General features: G+C 43.8%; 1 long non-coding RNA gene across 1 annotated transcript in view; it reads left to right on the plus strand.

The window, feature by feature from the left end:
• Nucleotides 1–559: 559 nt before the first annotated feature.
• Nucleotides 560–21,096, plus strand: part of LOC137853144 (uncharacterized) — a 38,617-nt gene continuing 18,080 nt past the window's right edge. Inside the window, exon 1 of the long non-coding RNA XR_011094275.1 lies at nucleotides 560–3,382. This is a non-coding gene — a long non-coding RNA (uncharacterized lncRNA). The remainder of the gene's footprint in view (nucleotides 3,383–21,096) is intronic.

The raw sequence follows: 21,096 nt of genomic DNA on the forward strand, positions 1-21,096 counted from the left end.
TCTAATTCCATGCTGCAATGATTTAAATCTTGGCTACTTGACCTTGTGAAGTCCCAGAGATCTGCAGCTTGCTGTAGCTGTACGTAATGCAGAGAAATGTTCAGCACTCCTGGAATACAACTACCAGTAGGCTGCTCCCCAAATCTGGGAGCTAAAATAGAGCCACCCCTGTCTGGAAATGCAAAGCTAGTGAATCTTGTCAAGTGAATCTTGTCAAGTGCTAAACAGACCCTTGCAGGAGTGAAGGTCCTGGAGATGTTTGACAAACATTTAACTTGCAAAATGATGTCTCTTGTATCACAAGTGCAACCTAAGCACTGAAATCCCTCCCGACTCCTGTGCAAAGCCAGGCTTGCCTCTGATACCAAGGCTGAGAAATGCAATGTTTGCCACTTTGTCAATTAACTTCTCAGCTCTTGGATGAACCAAACAGTGCACAAACATTTCACACCCTTGCTGAGAGCCCTTCAGTCTGAGGGTAAGATTTGTCCCTAAATATCAGTGTGCAATTATTGTTATGTTTTTCTTTCTTTCTTTCTTTCTCAGCAAATGTCATTTACCTTTAGACTCTGACCTGCTTTCGTCAGGTGCTAACATCTTCTTGTGGAGAAAATAAACACCACAAGCATCTGGGCATATGGTTTTATATTCACTAGGGTTGCACGCTACTTGCTTGAATGAGATCTCTCCAGAAAACTCTATCCACGCTCCCATTTAAAGGCTAGGTCATCATTTTTCAGCTGCATCCAGAGCCCTGGGGAACAACCTGGGAGGAAAATAGTGATTTGCTGAATCATTGCCTCTTCCCTGCTGCCCTGGAGGAGGACAGAGGCATCTGCAGCTATTCGGTTTCTCTAACAGCATCTTCTCATGGCTGCATTGGCGCTAACACCTTGGGATCATGGTCCTGCCTCAGGTTCCTCATATTAGATCAGGGTGCCATCTGCCATCGCTGGCACAGAAGATCAAGCCATGAAACCCAGCAGGGTGAGGGAGGAAGACCTGGCTGGAAATCAGTATAAATTTATTTCATGCTCTCCTTCATAGGGAGAAGAGGGGCTTGGGGGGAAAGCACTGGACTGAAAAGATCAAAGCAGATAGGAATGAGTTAATGAGTACGCTTCTCAAAAGGAATAATTCTCCTGACATCTCGAGGGACGGGTGAAGGGCATATTGCCTCGTCAGTTAAACACAGCCGTTAGTTTTGAGCCCATACTAATTAGCCAGCTTAGGAAAACGTGCATCTCAGCAGTTCTAAAAGCGGACGGCAGCCTCTGCCACTCCTCAGCACAGATATATTTGTCTACATCCTCTCAGAGTGACATGCTGGTACAGAGGCGGCTTAGTTAGTAGTTAAAAGAGAACCTAACATTAAGCGAGGCTCCATCCAGCATTTTTCTCACTTGCTACATCCAGGTCAGCCCAGGACAAACCACTGTGAATAAGGAGTGGGAAGCTCGCTGTGTGCTGGGATCCCGCTTGCACAACAGAGCAAACTGCAGCCGTGCCAAGACCCAAGTCACTTCCCTCTGACTGCGCTGGCTTGCACCTGCATAAGCAAGAATCGTGGTCCCTAATCTCTATGGAGCTTAACCAGAACAGAGGGGAGGAGGGTAAAGCTCACTTTTGCAGAAAAAAACATGTGGGAAGAGACAGCGGTATTACAACAAGAGCAGAATACATGAGATAAAGATTCAATGTTGCTTCAAAAGGCTTTAAAAAAATTCACTTTCACTCCTGGCCCTTCATTTTCCATGCTATAATTCAGGGCTGCTAAGCCATGACTGCACTGAAGGGGCCCTGGAAGGCACTGGTATGGCTAAGGTGCTCGGGTGCAGCAGCGATGGGTGCCCAGGGAGGTTCTGCAGATGTACCATTTCCACTCAACAGGAGACCCTCAATTACAGTGCTTAGCTATCCCTGTTTTTTTTTTTTTTTTTTTTTTCCCAGTAAATAGATATTAGAGGTGCCTGGACAGAGCTGCATAAAGCTGTGATTCCAGACTTATTGTCTGCTGCCGTGGAGTAATCTCCATCACATCTCGCAAAGGGAAGCACACAGCATCCATCTCCTCTGACTCCACAGAGTCTCAGCTGAAGCACATCTACAGGCCTCCTGCAGAGCCCTCAGTCCCAGGGTGGCTCTTGCTGCCCAACAGAACCCTTTCATCACAGTTTCTGTTTGTTCGTGCATTTGTTTGTTTTTCCCTTGCCACCCCAAACACAAGGATTGGGTGGTTTGGGATCAGGAATCTCTCACAAACGTACATTGACCCTAATGCCAGGCAAAGGGATTTTGCTGCTGCTGCATGCCAATGGAAGCCACATTACAGAAAGGAGCAGGATATTCTTGCAATGCACTTCTCTTGGTCTGTTCCCATGTTTGGGGCTCTTCCAGCATGCCCTAGTCAATCTGTCATCTGCTGAATTTTGGAGCTGCTGACCCCTTGCATGGCTGGCACACATGCACACATCAGGGTGCCTTGGCTCAGCAGATTTAGGCTTTCTGAATCCTAATACAGCGCAGAATTAGCCTCCAAACCCACAGTAGCTCTGACAGTGAAGCCAGGCTGCTCACATTGGTCCTTGATCCCACGGTGCTGTGCTTGGGCAGGGGTGTGGGCAGGCCTCAGTACAGCTCCCCAGAAGGCAAGCTGAGCTCTCCAGCAGTACAGGCTCCCCTGCCATGCCCCCTGATGCCACCTGGGTCTTGCAGAGAAGGAGCATGCTGCTCCCCCCCACTACTTTCTTGTAGCATTTTGTTTAAAAATCAATCCTCCAAAAGTATGTAAAGCAGAACCATCTGACTTATTGTCCGCAGTGAATATAATTCATAACTTTACGCCAGAAATTTACAATCCCCTTTCGTGTATAAAAAGTTTCCTGCCACGGTTTTACATCTACTCCACGGCTCTGCTCTGGATGGAAACACTTGGTGTAATCTCTTTAGAGATAAATAAGCCCTCTGCTGAAAGTTAAATGATGCCATTATTTTCTGGATGTTTATAGACATCATCCTGCCTCGCTCCCATGCCTGGATCCAAGACAGCCCGAATCTTTGTTTTCCATTTCCGAAAGCTCTGGAAGAGAGAATGAACACGAGTGTGTAGGAGGGGCAGAGGGGCAGGCAAGGCGAGCCAGAGCTGGTTTCACACACAAACGTGCCTGCTCTGGAGAGCCAAGTGGCAGATGATGGACACCCCAGCTGCTTCCTTGGCCAGGAGCGTGTTTAGTCTAGGATGCAGCCTGGATCCTAGCAGGGCTGGGAAAGGAGATGACAATTGCAAGAGACATGGGGAGCAGGACCCAGACTCCAGCCATGGCAAGGAAACCTTCACCGATAAAAGCCCCTTGAGCATGGCTGTGCTCCTCAAAGCCGTCCTGTAAGTAGGGTGCTGGGGGACTCTGTTGATGGTTTGCTGGGTGGCCCAGGAGAGGAGAGGTCCTCCAGAGAGGTCATCATTTCAAGGGGTGCTGGGAAAGGAGGGATTTATAGTTCTGAGACCAAACTGCCAAGCCAAAAGGGAAAGGGGCATCTTGATGTCCTTAGGCCAAATGTTTTCATTATCAATAAAAGCAATAGCTTGTAAACAGAGCTAACTTGGTACAGGAGTATGAGCAACAGATATCTGGTCTCTAACAAAGCTAAAATATCAAGGCAGAGCAGCATAAGCTCCTGGTAGAAGTTCCTGCTATAAACTGTTGGGACTGTTTCTGTTGTTCCTCAAGTAAGCGTGGGTTTAAATAAATAAATTCCATGGACATATGGAAGGAAAACCAGCACGAAAAGTTGAAAAACAGTAAATAAGTACAATAAGGGAAGGCATGGCATCCTTGCTAGGATGGGAAGGGGAAGGGCAAGTGGAAGGGGAAGGGGACTTCAGTCGCAGGAAGGTGTTAAGTAAGTGGCATAATGACATGTCGGAGTAACTGCAATAGCAGACCTGGGGTTGAAGGAAAAAGCTAGGTTTCTACTATAGCAGTACAAACCCTTTGGACACAAATGTATGTATATATTTAAAATCTGGAACAACTTGAACTCCAAGAATAAAAAAATAAAATTAATAAACACCAGCTAGATTTTTTTCTGGAGCAAATAGTTCCTGCTATTGCTTCTGTGTTGCTGGAGAGATTAGCAGGGTATTTATTGCCTTTTTACATTCATACCTTGGCTTCAATGTCTTGGTTTGTAATGTCAGACCTGGGTAGTTTCATTGCTCTGTGTCAGTCAGCAGGAAAGGAAAGCAGCACAATAACAGGCATAGCAGTTACAGTGGTTACATGTACTTAAGTAACCGTCTGGGAAATTGTAAGGGCTGCTCCAGCCAATTAGGAGTATTAGACCAAGCCTCTATTTAAGCTATAGAGAAGGTTTGTAAGTTGTCCAGATTTTTGGTTTGGGGGTTTGGGTTTCCCCTTCATCCCTTGTATTAACGGCTTGCTAGGAACTAGACAGCCACAAACTCACAGAAATGGTTTTCATCATATTCCAGTGAATAGAAAGCATTTGGCAAACATCAGGAGCAAATCCAGAGAGCTGGCTTGCAGTTCCTGAATGTCTAAGCCCCCATTTACATCGCCACTCAGCAGGGCAAACTGTTCCCACCTCAAGCTGAGCTGGCACTTCTGTGCCAGAGATGAACTGAGGAGTGCGAGCTGGGAAGTGGCACCATCAAAAAGGATGGTTCTTGGAGAAGGGATGCTTCCCAACCACTTCTGCAAAACATTGGGAGCAGATAATCCCCTTCCTCCCTTGTGTTTAACAAGCAGAGGAGCTGGGGCTGGTTTAGCTTCACTTTCTGCCAGCTACACTGGGGTGCGAGCACTGCCAGCTTCTTCCATTCTTCCTTCTTCCATTTTTTCATTCTTCATTCTTCCGTCTTCCACTGAGAGAAGGGAGAGACAAAACGAGCATGAAACATGGCCAAAGAGATAGGACTTTCAAGTTTACAAAGCTGGCCAAGCACTTGGCTCTTGGAAGTCATTCAATCTTTCCTGCCATCCCCATGGTCCCAAAGAAGGATGGTGGTCACCCATGAGTGACAAGGGGGTCCCAGCCATGGCTAGGAGGACAGTCCTCATGGATCCTGAGCAGACATTGGCAGTCTCTAAGGTGCTTTTTTAATGTACTACATTGCAAAAGGGAGAAAGCAATTCTGCAGATATATTGCAAACCTATTTTAGCCTTTTAGAAAATGCAGAAGTTTAAGAACAGCCTCCACCTGCAAAATTAATTTAACAACATGTCTGCATGACGTTTTGTGGAAACCTGGTGGCCTGTGCTGCCCAGCACTCATTGGAGTGCATTTTCGACTTCCTTAAGAGCACAGCTACTTCATCTCGGGGTAATTAGGCAGTCGGAAGCTCCAGCTGGGCCTAAACAAACATCTTTTACTCTAACAAAGAAAGTTATTGTCTAACCTTTCAGGACACAGTTTTCTGTAGTATGCAGTGACTCTAATGTCTATTAATTATTTCTAAATGGTTTAAGCATTATCTGCCTTTGGGTAAATTCTTTCTATATAGCATAATCTAACCTGTGGGAGGGGAAAGAAAAAAACAACAGTGTTTTGCCATTTCACCTCCCCATACATAACAGATTCTTCTTTTAATCATTATCACCTTCACCATCACACATCAAAAGTTTAAGGACTTGGAAAAGGTTAGCGGGATGATTTCCCGGACTCCGTACTACGTGTCACTGACTCACTGGTTTTAAAGAGCCTAAGTGTGTGAGAGCCTCTAGGGTCTCACCTCTCCCTCCAGCAGCAGCAAGAAGGGAGTATGCCTGTTTGTTCTTTGCCTTTACAACAATTTAAGTATTGTCAATGTTCTCAAGGTTGTGGTCACGAGGCAAAGAGTTAGGCAAGATTTTATTTTGTGAAGCTACCAGAAAAATTGCATGAACAGACAGCCTGGAAGCCCCAGGACTATACCTCTACTTTTGTAGAGCATCCAGTTTTGTCTTAAAGAAGAAAAATACCCCCAGCTATGTTGTGTGAGCCTGTAGAATTTACTTATGCCTCCTTTGCTTCATTTCTCTAGAGTCAACCCCAGCCAGACTCTGAATTTTATACTCACGTGTCTCTCCATTAGCTGAATTGCTGCTCTTCACTGCTGAAAAAGAGCATTAGAAGTATCATTAAAAATAAAATAATTTGGTCATATTTTTCTTCTCTATTATGACACCATCCTTGAAACCACAGACTCACGGGAGATGCCATTTGCCTTGGCAGGAAAGAATGATGGGAGAAGACAATACAGATCAATAAAACCCCTGCAACTCACAAACTGGTTTCAGAATGAGAAGCTAAACTCTTCTCACAGTTACACAGATGAAAACAAACCGAGTTTGATTTCTTAGTACCCGGCAGCTTTGTGTCCCTCAGACATAGTTGAAGCAGACAGAATCAGTGTAGCAAATGTTACCTGGTTGGTTGCAGAGGAGAAGTTCCCTGTTTATTTCTGTCAGTGTTTATTAACACTTTGCTAAGGAGACAATTGGCCCGTAAGCTGGTCAACGCAGTGGAGCGCTGCCGAGGCCAGTGTTTCAAAAATCAGAACAGCGTCTTTCAGTTTCCTTAAACCAAAAGGGTTTCCACCTTTTCATGGGAGTTTTCTCTTGAAATAGTGCAGCCACAAGGGTTCCCTTATGTGACCATAAAGCACCAAGCACATCTGTCAGCACTCAATAAATTCAAATTAATAATTGGTCCTCAAAGAGCTACATACTGCTTCCAAGATACCTCAACATGTGGGCAGGAGAATGGTCTCCCCACAAAGAATGAAACATGTTTTTGCTTAATGGGACACTTATAAACGAGTTTTTTTTTTTTTTTTTCCCCTATGAAAGACTATATTTATAGCTTAATGCGTGCACCCAGCAGTCAAGTTTATCAAAAAAAAAAAAAAAAAAAAAAAAAGAAAGAAAAGAAAAGAAAGAAAAATAAAAGAAAAAAATGCTCCTATGCAGTGTTTACAGTTTATAGCAAGAGTGGGAGTCGCATAGAAGAAATACAAACAGGCTTCATCTTTTCCCTTCTTTACCCAGTATCACTTGAGCAGGGAGGACTACAAAGACCTGAGTCAACACTGACTCATCTGCTGGGTCCTGAGAAGGGATTCACCCCCACTAGACACACGCTTCTCCTGGGAAGGGCAACCTCTTGGGGAGTTGCCTTGTGGTTGCACAAGGAATGACGCATTGATTCACCACCTCACCCGGCTTGCTTAGCTCATCCAGCTCCTCAGCTAGCCCTCCCTCTCCTTCCACCCATCCTGAGGCTACTTCATGCTCCCTTCTAAGAGAGCTTTCTACTACCAGTCTTGGCAGGACTGATGGGATCGTGTTTCATTACAATATGGCTTGAACATGCCCAGGTCCATGACTTTGGCCCAAGTTGGGTTTGACTCTTCGCATGGCATTTCTACTTGTCTACTACCTTCAGGCCTCCATGCTGGAGGCTTGATGTGAACGAGCGTGTCACTGGGGCCTTTGCACCTCACAAAATGGAGTGTTTGTGAGTTATTTCATGTGGACCTGTCCCAGACCATGTATACTTCAAAGCATAAGGACAAGGCACTGGTCTAGCCTAGCACATATCTCTCTCACATCCCTTCCAGCCAATCTCAAGGCTTTCGTTCCCCTCAGGGCAATGGGTTCCTCTTGGCAGCATGGTTACTGCAGCAAGACAATGTGCAGTATTTCCATGTCTCCTTCTGAGCCTCAGGAGGTAGTGACATGGCTTGGTGCAGACCATACAGGCTCGGCCATGCAGGCCACCATGGCACACAGAGACAGATACGGCATGTGACAATCTGACTCCCATGTCCAGTCAAGCACTGACACCATGTGAGGGATATCTCATCATTCCTGGCATGAGAGCAGCACAGCCTTGCCTCCCGACAAGACACCCTTCCAGAGAAGTGTCAGGATCTCACACTTTACCTTGTAGAAACAGCCATCCCATCCTGGGCCCTACAAAATGATGAAGGTAAACAACTGGGTACCTGACTAGAGAATAAACCATAATCATCTGACAGGCTACAAGGGTGCCAGAGCAAATGTAGACCCTGCTAAAGCATGCTTTCTGGGTTGGTATCTTTGCATGTTCCTCAGCATAGGTTTCCAGGTGTGGCCTCTGGCCAAATCCCAGCTGAGCGAAAAGATGTGACTCAGAAAAGGTGTTTCCATGAAGGAAGCTGATCTTGTGCTGGAAAGGAGTTAGGACATGTTCAAAAAGGTGTCCTGCTCTTGGAGACTGGGGGGAGCCAGAGGTGTGAGGTGCCTCATGTGCACTTGCTTACCTTAAACCTACATTTCCCGGGTCAAACCAGATGTTTCTCCAGTCTACCTGCAAGCCTGTTCAAATGACATCTCTTTGGTATATAGGAGTGGGATAAAACTCAGAATTAAACAAAGAATATTTAGAAAGCTCTCTGTGCTTTCACAAATGAGAAAAACACCTGGCATATCTGTATTTTCAAGTACCTCTTGGAGCAACAAGTAGGAGAAACAAATGCACCTGCATGTTTTGATGCTTCTCTGTCTCTGTACCCACTCTTGAACTTCAACCGTTGCTAACCTCAGCAGGAGATTGCTCTGTCAGCTCTGCAGAATTGAGCAACTTCATTAGAAGTTAAACAGGGCTGTGACCTAAACAGTAACTTTCCTCAGGGCTACAGAACGACAACACCAAATCCTAACCTTCTGCCCCTGTCTTGCCCTGGGACGAGCTAGGATACGTTCCCTGTGATTCAACGCTTTTGGATTCTTATCTACAAACACATAGAACTCATGGGAAATGGGTCACAGGCCACCATTTAACCCATTCCTCTGCTGCTCAGTTGTGATGGCAGGGTAATGTGCTTCAAAATTCTGATCTTAAAACCAAGAACAACAGGGTCTCTGCTATCTAACCAAGGTATTGGATAACCCCATTCTCATTCCCTTCGCAATTTTTTTGCTAACAGCTAACCATTGCTGCAATTTTAATATATCACTTCTTGTCCTCCTACCTTCAGTGGACATAGAGTGCATTTTATTCACTTGTTTTGTCAGAAATCATTCACCTAATTACAGTCATGAGACAGTTCTTAAGTCTCCTTTCAGTTTTCCCTGTATCCCCCACTTCATACAAAGGAATGACTTGAACTTCCAGGTTTTAGAGAGGTGAATTTATCATTTTATTTGTGGGATCCAGCACCTCCTTTCAATAAGGAACCAGTAAAATACGAGCGAGAGGAGGTCCTGACATTGGCAATGCCAGTGGTGCTCCACAGGACTGAGAAAACCCCTGCTGGGGTGGGGCCACGACAGCCCCAGAGTTTCACAGAGCAGGTGTGTTCTGAGCTGTGTTTAGAACCAGGATGTTTGTCAAACCTCAACTGGAGGAATGCTCTGCATGTGGGGAGTGGCATGGAAGAAGTCACAAAGTTCAGGTGTGAATTGAAAAAGGACTGAAAGGCAAAGGGAAATTAAACAATTGAAGCTGGAGCGGTGTTAAGGTTCACTGCCTGCAACCCTGACAGAGAGTGAAATCAGGGCACACCAAGGCACAGAAGCAAGATCCATGTCTCCTATCTCCGTATGTCTACAACACAGTTATTTACATTTGAGTTAATCACTGTTGTATCCTTGGTGAGTCAATGCCCAGGAGTTCATGGCAAATTTGAAAGGTATTTCAGATGATGTGTATTACCACTTTTAGTTGTGCTTATTTTTCCTGTTGATGTTGTGAGGTGCAGGATGCCCAGATATAGATATTATATTTCTTCAGAGGAATCTGACCCAGAGAGATTCCCTTTGGATGAGAAAACTTTGATGTCACTCTTAAAATGCTCTTCTCTGGGCCTGCCTTGTTCTATATAGGAAAGGAGGATGGTTTTCTTGCACCTTTCCTCATTCCAAGCTCTCCAGGTGTTGATGTCACATGGGACCAACCTTCTGATGGAGGTCTGAAAACATCCATCACCAAACTGAAAACTCTGGCTTGTGTTATTCATGAGCACAGATCCAGATACATGTAGTGAGGAGGTTTTGGACATGCTGCACCCATGCGTCACATCCTTCCCATGATGGCAGAGCCCTCCCCAAAGGGTCTTTCCCCTTCATCTCCCATGAAAACCTTGTGGAGACCATAAGGTGAGCTGTGGCCATCTTACAAACTGCATGCTGTGGTCTCAATATCTCCAATGTACTGTGATAATCCAGACTGTCAGCATGCTATCAAATTTCTTCAGAAAGAGTTACAACACATATCGATAGCTGTTTGTGGGGACCTTATATGGGAGGGTAGGAAGGGAGAGGAGAAGGGAGCAGCAGAAGGAGGAAATGGAAGAAAGGCAGGGCCTGGAGGAACAAGAGAGGCTGAAGGGGCTCTTGCTCCCTGTCTGCCTTGAGAGATGCTTCACAGATGTCTTTTGAGACAGTTTAGGCCACCTATCTTATCTCCATCGCATAGCAGGAGGGTTGCTGACAAGCAGCACATTTCCCAGTGCTTTGTCCAGGCCCATGTTTACCGCTTATCCTCTGGGACTCCCACTCTTTCCCCCGGGAGGCTTAGTCAGCACTCCAACAGACTTTGCTGCTGCTGGGGAATAAAGAGAAAATTGTCCTTTGCTCCGTGCTATTACTCCAAGTTTTTCATCCTGTCCTGTCCTCAGCAACTCTCTCCTGACCTGATGTTTTCTTTCTGTTAACTCCTCAGCCATCGTTGTTTCAATCTTTGGAAGTACTGGACACTGTTTTGAAAACACGTCCTCAGGACCTCAGAGGTGTTTACTCATTTCTGCTAAAAAGCAGACTTGGGGAGAATGACGTATCACTTACACAGTTCAGAGGCAGGGCATTTCCCACATTATAAAAGAGTGGACTGCAGCCACAAAAGTTGAAACGCCACTTTAAAATGTTGCTATTTGAGGGGGAGGATTGCTCATTACTGTTAAAAAGTTCAAAAACACTAAGTTATTAAAAAAGCCAAAAATAAGATCCCCTGGCAGTCTGTATATGTTTCAAAATGCTGATGGTTTTAGAAACCCTTTTCAGATACGAGAATCTCTGTGCCAGACTAAGATTCAGCAGTAAAAACAAGCAGCAAATGGAATAAACATTGTGATGGCAAGAAAAGAGAAATTGTTGCAATAACGTACTTTTCCTGGAAAATTAACCATAACAACAGTGCTGGTGAATCATTGGAGTTTTCTGAACCATAACAGCTCCAGCTTATAAACATGATTTTGAAATCTTACAGTATTATTATTTGCACAGTAGCATTGGCAGTAGCTATGTAAAGGTTTTCTGGCATTGAAAGAGATTTCTCATAAACACCCTGATATTTTTCAATGCTTCTCAAAGAATTGCATTAAATGAATGGAAATTATCTGCCTAAACTATTTACAAATCTTTAAAAATCTTCTTCCAGCTCTATCATGTGCAAATATTTGTAAGCTATGAGGCTGTTCTGGAGAAATACAAAGCATAAGTACTCATGTGAGGAGAGGGCAGCCTCATAAATCAGATTGGTGTGAGTGAAGAGGGAAACCCTTTGCTTTATTCATTGTCTTTCAGTATCAAACAGTGAAGATTGAGTAGAAGAGACTTGGGTCTAAAACACCCCAAAAAATTTCCTAAATCCCAGTTTAGGTGAACTTCATAGTTTTAAATCATAATCATCCAGGTGATCTGCTCTAACCCCTTTGGGGAACCACCACCAAACCATGACGCTACCCAGAAGGATGTTATGCTGTGGGCAGAGACCCTGATGTTCATTTGGGGAGTGAGGATGGAGGCTTATCACTGCATCTGGGATGTGCTCACAAATCATGCCATCTGAATATGGCATCTAACTGCAGTGCAAATCCAGACTGGGCTGGCTGTTACCATTACAGAGAAGTGGCTTTCATGAAATAAGTTGTGGTGATGTGATGTGAGAGCCCCTGGCTCAGTTTTCACCTACATGCATGGCCGCAGCTGGTGGTAGGCAGCATTCCTGCAGACAATTGCAGCAGAAAAGGCTGGGTAGACATGAAGGATTAACTGTTCTCACTCAGCCTTTGACAAGTTCCCTCTGGATCACAGCTTTTGGCACATCTGTGCTTCTACAAGCAGTGGTGAAAGTATTCCTGTAATGTGATATCCATCAGGAGCTGTGCCTGTGATCACACACACACAAACATGTGCACACTCTCCATTTCAAGGTAATCTTCCCTGTAGACAGCACAACATTTCCAGTAGGGTCTAAAGGGCCACTTGCTCCTACCACATTGTCACTACTGGGGAAATCCTTGCTACTACCCATTGGCTGAAGCATTATGTCACCAGTGCTTCAATGACTGGACACTGTTTACACGCAAGGACTCAAACTTTAATATTTTTCAATATTCCTGAGCTAGAGATTCTTTCCTACATAAAGGAGTTTTTGCTCCAGTATCCACTGCATTTCTGAGACTAAAACTAATAATGGTTCAGTTCAGTCTAGGAATATAAGTAATAAAAATTTCAAATTCTCATTACTGAGTTATTTTTTTCTCATTTTGGTGCTACTGTTCCACTTCTTATTGCCCTTTTCACTTTTTAAAATTTATATTTGCAAGAGGGAAAATATGCTGCTGTGAGCCTATGTTAGTTTCAGAGTCATACAGATCTCTACTGTAGATATCCACCAGCTTAGTGACCTGACTCAATGGAACTGATGTGAATCTGCAAGAGTGATGTTAAGACAGCATGATTCCTGGTAGCGAAGGCAAGGAAAGACACCACTCTTTCCCTCTTAGCTCAAAAAGAAAATGAAAGATGGAAGTGACAAGTCTAGAAAACATCCTGCTTACCCAGGAAAGAGAGAAGCAGACAGTGGCAGTGGTTTGGGTGGTGACCTGGCCAGACAGGGATAGGAAGAGAAGGAAATTATTCCAGTAGTTCTTGATGTTCTTGGAAAATGAGTGTCTTGGTAAACTGTGGGGTTGAGGTCTCCACTACAGGAAGTGTTGCTTCTTGCCTCAAGAGGAAGGTCAGTCAATCATTCTGGAATAGCATAAGTTTGCCCTGAAATCTGCCAGATTATCTTTTTTCATCAACTATTTCATTGGATATGATGTGCATATGAGGAAAAAAAAAGGGGGACATCACATAATCAATGTCAGGCCTGACATCACTACGTGACCTTGGCAGTCTGGAACAGAAAAGATCTCACATCTTTGCAAACCATTCTAGTCTACAAGAAAACCTTACAGAGATAGGGGGATACAGACTAAATGTCTGGCTCACTGGCCTCCAGAATCTGGTAGCAGACAAATGTATCTGGTATTTCAAGGAAGCTAGACTGGATCCTGGAGGTGTAATCGCTCTGTCAGGCACCTTGGCTGTAGGAAAGCTCTGTTCTGCCTATGGCAAAAATGGAAGAGTCACAGCAAGAGTCATCCAGGCACAGGGTCCACATACAATGTCCACTCATGAACCCAACCCAAACAGGAGAAGAGGGAGTGTGTAGCAAGGCCCAGCTGTAGTTGTGTGTAAAGTAGATGTGCTTGCCAGCTTCAAGGAGCACGGAAGAGGGACAACTGGCTCTCTGAGTTGACTGATAAGGGGCCTAGTGAGCTAGTTTAGGTTATACTGTGACTGTCTGACAGCTAAAGCTGCATAAATGGGATCCCTCTCAATGCCTACATGGTTAAGGAAAATATGAAAATGGACTCTTTAACAGAGCTGATAATGATATAATGAGATCCAGTGGCTGACAGCAGAAACCAGGCAAATTCAGACTAGAAGTGAGGAACATTTTTTAACCACAGAGATAATTAACCATCGGAAACATCTATCCAGGGTTGTGGTTGATTCTTCCATCACTGACAATTTCCAAATCAAGATTAGATTGCTTTTCAGAAAGAGATGCTCTTTGCTTCAAGCAGAAACGGATGAAGGAAGTTCTCTTGCATATCCCTGATACAGTTTAGCTTAGAAGTTACAGCACAGTAGTTAGGACAGGCCTAGAGGCTCAAATAGAATAAGTATTTGTGTTACAGAGATATTCTTATTCTGCACATGCTATGGGAATAGTGAAGATACAATGCCTGGAATCAGCTCTATTGTACATCCCAGCATATAGATCCAGGCACAACTCACTAAGGGCAATTTCCTTCAGAGCTCTTGTCAGAACATCACTGAAATATGATATTAGCTTGAGTTTCAGTTTCTAATGGCAGCTTAAATACTCCCAAACACCAGCTTAGTTTCACTTTAATTGTATAATGATGATCTCCTTATGAACATGCCTTGCAATCATTTTCTTGCATAACAGAGGAACATAATAAAGTCTGATGGTACAGACTGAGTGTCTTCTTTGTTTTCCCATATTGCAGCAGGAATCTAGGGGGACCTGCAGATGGGAATGGATTCAGAACTGTTCTGCTTCCTCTATGCATCTATACTTTAGTGTTTCCTTGTAGCTCATTAACAATATCAAAGAATTTTTTAGGACAAAGTCAGCAAAATGTAATATCTTCCCTTTCTCCCTGTTGTTTTTTAACCCCGTGATTTCCAGATGTGTGCTGAAATGCATTGCAAAGAAATAAGCAATGATCAATGTGAGAATTGTTTTAGATGCTATTTTTAAGGGAGGAGGATCAAAAACCTTAGAGCATAAGAGCAAAACAGCCCACAGATAAGGCTGAAATCTTTTTAGTTACTCATTGAAAGGTAGTTCCTAACAGTTGCAGTTAATCATACAGCTAAATCAGTAACTGCTGTTACTGATAGGCTTTAGTTCATTATGAGACTTTCACTATGTTAGCTAACAATCAACTCACTCCAGGATCTGCTTCCCAGTTCAAGATTTAAATTGGCACCAGAGTTAATAATGCAAAATAAAGTTTATTAGTAGAGTTAGTATAGCTGTGATGATCTGAATACACAGACCAAAAATATTTATAGAAAGTGATCACAGTTTTTGTTAAGCCATTTATTTTTTGAAAGATTTCTTTGGCTTAAAATTTTATATTTTGGTCTGAAATGGAGTGAGGTTTAGCTACCTTTAGGGCACTCAGCTTGCGCACTGTAACAGCTTAATTTGGCTCATACTTTATTGAACACATCACCTACAAACACAAGAAAACAAGAGTCATGTTTATGCATTTTTCACTACTGCCACAGTTCTGGAAGTATCAGTCAACAAACCTTCATACTATAAAATAGGAACTGGTGAGCCTACAAACACCTCACATATTCTGCTGTTATTTGTATGGCAAAGAGTCCCTGGTAGGTGAGTCAAAGCTCAGAGCCCATTTATCTGGGAACTGCAAATTACCATACACTGTACTGAGCAGAGAGCTGTTATTCTAAGAAGAGTCTGAAAAATCCCCAGTTCTTAAAGTAAATAAATCAAAATAGCAATATCAATAAGTGGGGTTAATTATTAAAGCCAAGTAACACCATTAAAGAATGACAGATTCCCCAGAAGGAGAGGCTTTGCCTTGCTTGAATGGACACAGTCTATAAACAGCATGACACCCAAGAGTGGATTCGTGCTAAGCTTCAGTCACTCCCCATTATCTCTGGGCTTCTTCACAAAGTTCATTGTTTATATCACTCTGCATAACAGCAAAGTCACCTGAGCATTTCCAGTATCACAACTAAGATCTAGCTCCTGAAAACAGCTAAACCTGTGGGGCACCTTATGCTGCAAGACTCACTGACCTGGATCGGCAGAACGAGAGGACACAACTGATCCATTATGTCAGAAACTGTGCTACGTCTTGTCAGCATACACAGGCTATTGTTGTTTGTAGCAAATTTAAACAACCTCCTACTTTTTCCCCTTGTGTTTCTATTCCCGTGTCACAACACATTTAGCTAAGTCTTTGTTCACTTGGGGGAATTATTCCACAGACAACATTTCTCTTCTCCTGCTGGGAATGGTGCCCGAGAACAAAGCAATCGGAAAGGCTGAAACCTCAGGCACGGAGAGATTAGTCAAGGATTGGTGCCACAGCCAGGACAAGTGTTTAGTCATCCCGACACAGCCCACTGAGCCCTTGACCAATAAGTTCCAGCCTTGCTTGTTGTCCTCACTGAGGAGTACAAAAATATATGAGAAATTCAAGCTCTGTGGTAGACGTCTGAGTCAAGCACTTGCCACATGGCTGTCACACCCACTGGTGTTTGGTTTACTCAAACTTAATAACTCTTCAGCGTATTACGTGGATTACGGAAATGCTGTAACTTTAGACGGGCTGGCAAAGCGATGTATTGCTGTAAAGTACTGTACTGTAATCCCTCCAGCGGACATGGTGGTCTCTTGATCTATCCCTTCATACTGTAGGTTTGTGGGTCTCTGCCCACAGAAGTATTTCTGACGGAATATGTGATGGTGCCCGGCCAGGTCTATATAATAATTTCCTTTCCCATCAGAAAGATTGACTAGTAAGGGATTTACTTTCTATGTGAAATAACCATTCTGGTTTATCTCTTTTTCCTAAGCTTGGAAAAAATCTGTCAGGTTTTTATAGCATGTGTTTAGAGAAAATTACCCTATTTACCAATTTGCCAAGCCTTTTTTATCGGAAAACTTTGACACTTAAAGGGTGTGAAGTTGCATCCTTTTAGAAGATCATAAAAGAAGACTTCGTTTTGTTTGGATTTTCAGCAATGTGCAATTTCATCCCACCCCTTTCCACGTGAACCAGCATTAATGGATGATGTTGTAACAACCCATGCAGATATTGTTTACAGGAAGAATGGAAAGTCCCCAAGCTTCTCATCTGTTTCATGATCGTTGTTTTGTGAAGGCTACACATTCAGGAGACTGCTTTAGTAATTTAATTTAACAAAAGGTTAGAAGTCATCAGGGTACCTCTAACAGGAATAATTCAAGCAAAAATAAGAACCTGTATTTTGCCTACTATCCTTCACACTGTGTATGTATGTAACTATCTATCTATCTTTATGGTATCATATATATCCCATAATACTGTACCACCATATATTTATTTATTATATTAAGATAACACTGAGTAGTAAACAGATTCTCTGCAGAAAGTACAACCTAATAAAGGCAGGAAAGATAAAGGAGAAGAAAGCATTGTTGTGTCTACTGAAATGAAGCATAAAAACATTGACCACTTGTTTCCAAGCCATCTACGAGAACTGCCTGACTTAGATGCCTCAGTGATTGCAATGCTTAAGCTCAAAAGAGGAACGAGTTTCTCAGCAAGCAGGGAGCCAGCTCCCAACTTGTTATGCTGCCAGTGAAGACAGGTAGTAGAGGATCTGAGCAAAGGGTAACATCACTTGCCAAAACAAGAATAAAGAAATGAACACTGATTTCTGTGTCTTCACCGAAAAACTAACTTCATACCTTGGAGGTTATGTTTCTGTGACTGCTGAGCCTGTGAGCTTGGCAGAAAAAAGAAAACAAAGAGCAAGTCGAGTGATCCGTCTCTGGCATGCTGTCAGAAAAGCGTCATGTGCATGGACTGGGAGCTCTTTCAAACAGATATCAACATATGAGCAATTTTAGCTGGGCTCCTCCAGCCTGACAGAGCGGTTATGGCAAAACAGGAGCTGATCAGAAGGCTGCTACAGCGAGCTCTGAAATGCCATTCACCAGCTGCCTTGTTAGCAATGATGGACAATGAAGATGATGAAGGGACTGGAACATGTCTCATAAAAAGAGTGGCTGAGCTGGGACTGCTCAGCCTGGAGAAGAGAAGGCCCAAGGGGATCTTATCCATGTGGACAAATAGCTGATGGGAGGGAGTAAAGAAGAAGGAGACAAGCTGTTTTCAGAAGTGCCCAGTGACAGGACATGAGATGATGGATACAAACTGAAATACAAGAAATTCCTGTAGATTTTATATATATACATATGCATATATGTGTATATATATATGTACATATATATAATCTAAAGGCCCCAGGACAAAGTGAGAAGTGCAGCAGCAATGTCATAACTTCACTCCTGCTTACAGCATTGCCACTGTTGCCTTTTATTTGCTCCCCTGAAATGCGAACAATGTAAATAAGGTGGAAACAAGAAGGGTCAGAGCCCTTGGTCAGCTAAATAATGATGTTTTGAATGCAGCGAAGACATCAAAAAGCTGTGGGAGCATGGGAGGAAGGAAGTGGCCTTCCAGAAACTTTACAAACAGCCCTACATGCATACAAATATCCATGTGCTTTAGACTGGTAGAAAACAATTTGTTAGAAACAACTGCTCATCAACAGGGGCATGATGCAAAAAGCGTCTTGCTCAGATTTCCTAAAATGCTGCTTCGATGTAATTTGCTGGCTTTCCTGCTTTGCAGTTTTCCATCCTGCATCTTGTTTAGCTAAGGGGGATTAATGAGAACAGCCTGTAGTCAGCTAAACTACTGCCTTTCTGGCAGTGTCTCGTGAGGAAGCTGTAGAAATCAGTAAACAGAGCTGAAAGTATGGGTGGCCATGAGCTGCCTTTTTTCCCTTTTTTTTTTTTTTTTTTTTTTTTTTTTTTTTTTTTTTGTCTGCTTGTGTAAAGGAAGTAAGAAGTGCAGCAGTCAGCCCCGTCAGACAGGGGAGATATTTCACAGGAAATAACAGATGGTTTCAGGCTCATATTTCTCCTGCAGAAAGCAGTGCCCAGGTATCTTGAAAAATGGATGCTTCAAGCTAATTTGTCTCTCTTTTTGGTACACTGAGGTAAAGTATAAAGCACAGAGAAAAAAAAAAAAAAAAAAAAAAGGCCTAGTCCTTGCTTGTTTGTGTTATTACACATGACCTTTATTTTGGAGGACAGTGGATGACAAAGTTTGAGGTCTCTGAAAGAACAGGTATGGGATTAATTTTTGGCTGTAATCACCAAATCCGGGCTGAGGGGGTCCATGTCTGTATGTTCATCTGGAAGAATACAAAGCAGCAGAGTCCCTAAGGGACTGCCTTGCTGGTGTGTTATCTTTCACTACCAGAGAAGTTGCCTGCCTAGCTTCATTTTCACATTCCTCCCCCCTGTGCACCTCCTTTTGCCCCCTCAGCTCCCACAACCCAGGGCTCAGGCATATCTCCTGCTATGGCCAACCAGAAGAGCTTCCATGGAGGGATGACGTGGTAGCTAAACCGTCACCACTGGCAACTGGGTAGAGCTGTCAATCTGGGCGAAATGAGTGGGAAGAGAGCGTTATCACAGCTTGCCTACTTTGTATGGCTGCAAGCTTCCCTGGAGGCTGGCAGCGCCTGCTGACCGAGGAGGACATGCTCCTTGCCTCAAAGGAGGGTGGCTCTGGTGTCTCAGGAGCTGACCGAGGCCCAAACGCAGCTCCAGAGACAACCATGTAGTTAGAAAGGAATTTCTATTTTGGGTGATGTGTGTCAGAACATGGCCCATGTGAATGGTGAGCAAGAGGAGCTCAGCATGTGAATTGCCATCAGTGGCAGTGGCACAGGGCCAAGCCCAAGGGGCCGAGGTCCGTCCTCGCTGACTTATCGCACATTTTGGGACAGTCACGAGCAGGTGCAGGTCACTGGTGGCACTGGGATGGTCATTTCCCCACCCATGACCTTAATGCCTGCCTGGTGACCTGTCATTATGCCCTCCCGGTGACAGAGGTGGTGACAAACCCCAGGAAGGCCTGGTGGTGGTCCAGGCCTGCCTGCCCTCCGGCTTCTCCACCCACATGGGGCAGCTCTTGCCACCTCAGAAATAGCTCACACCATGTGATGGGGACAAGGCAGGATGTCCGGGCTGCCACATGGCTTAGGTGTTCAAACCCAAGGAGCTGACAGCCTCTGCTGGGAAAGGGGCAGGAGGGGAGGACAGCCCGTGAGACAGACACACCACCCTATCTCTTGATTGATTGTCTTCCTTGGGGCTTTGCTCACTGATACCAATTTAAAAGCCCTGCTTTCACACTTGGCAGGTTGCAGAGATGCAGCGGCAAGGAAAAAAGCAGCCCTTCAGCATGTCCTGCTGACAGCTGCTATCAGATGACTTTCAGTCATTCCCTCTCCTGCTCGCAGCTCCGCTGGGTGCTTACTCATACAGTGCTGCCTGCTCCCTGCACTTGTCCCATGGACATAACTGGAGAGGTTTGCAGGTGGAGGCACTGGGCAACACCACAGCCCAGTGCTGCATGAACCTCTTCCCCAGCACTATTACTCTTCCCAGATTTCTGCTGTGGTGGTGGCTTTGCTGACGGGCCCATCACTGCCTGTCTGCCCATTCCTAGGAGTAGTTTTCCTTTTCATTGGTCTGACAGGCACCACATATAAATTGTATTGCTTGTTGATAGTTGTATTGATTTATTATTATTATTATTATCATTATTATTATTTGATTCACTGATTTTGTCAAATGCTTTGGGAACCCATCAGTTCAATTTGGATTCCCCTGAGTTTCATGCTGCTTCTTTTAGCCCTTTTACTCAGTCCTGTCTCTTACCTTATGGCCAAAAGCAATAGTATGATGTTACAGTCCGTTTCCCTACCTATTTACATCTACCACACCACCTCCACCCAGTCTAAGAGGTTTATCACTCTAACTGACTTATTCCCATTTTCTTTTTTGTTCTCTATCTCTTCTGACCTCTCCCAGGATGAAGTTATCCCTAGATCCATGTTAAAATGGATGGATTCAATAGGACTTTGCAAGGTTCTATCCTGAATCACATCTACTCAGTACCTTTTTAAATAAAATAGATGAGGGACTAGAAAGTCCATATATTAAATTTGGAGATTGAAGTGAGGGCAAATATTTTTAAAGATAAAATTAAAAAAAAAAAAAAAGAGTTAAAATTTAAAATGACCTTAAAGACTGGTCTGAAGGGAGAAATCCAAATGGCATTCAACAATTGCAGAAGGTACTGCATTCAGGCTAGAATAATCAAGTATGTGACTACATGGCTATATATTTCCCTTGGCTATACAGTGGAAATCTGATCAGTAGCAGTTCTGAAGAGGAAGATATGAGGGTAATGGTGGATCACAAGCTGACCCTCAGTCAAGAATGTTATGTTGCTGCAAAAAAGGTTGGCATCATACTGAGAGGAATGTAGCTTGCAAGGTGCATTAAATAATCCTTTTGAAGCTCATTGGTAAAACATCAGCTGGAATATTTGGACATTATATTTTAAGAAA

Source organism: Anas acuta, chromosome 1 (assembly GCF_963932015.1).
Source record: "Anas acuta chromosome 1, bAnaAcu1.1, whole genome shotgun sequence".
Classification (NCBI taxonomy): Eukaryota; Metazoa; Chordata; class Aves; order Anseriformes; family Anatidae; genus Anas; species Anas acuta.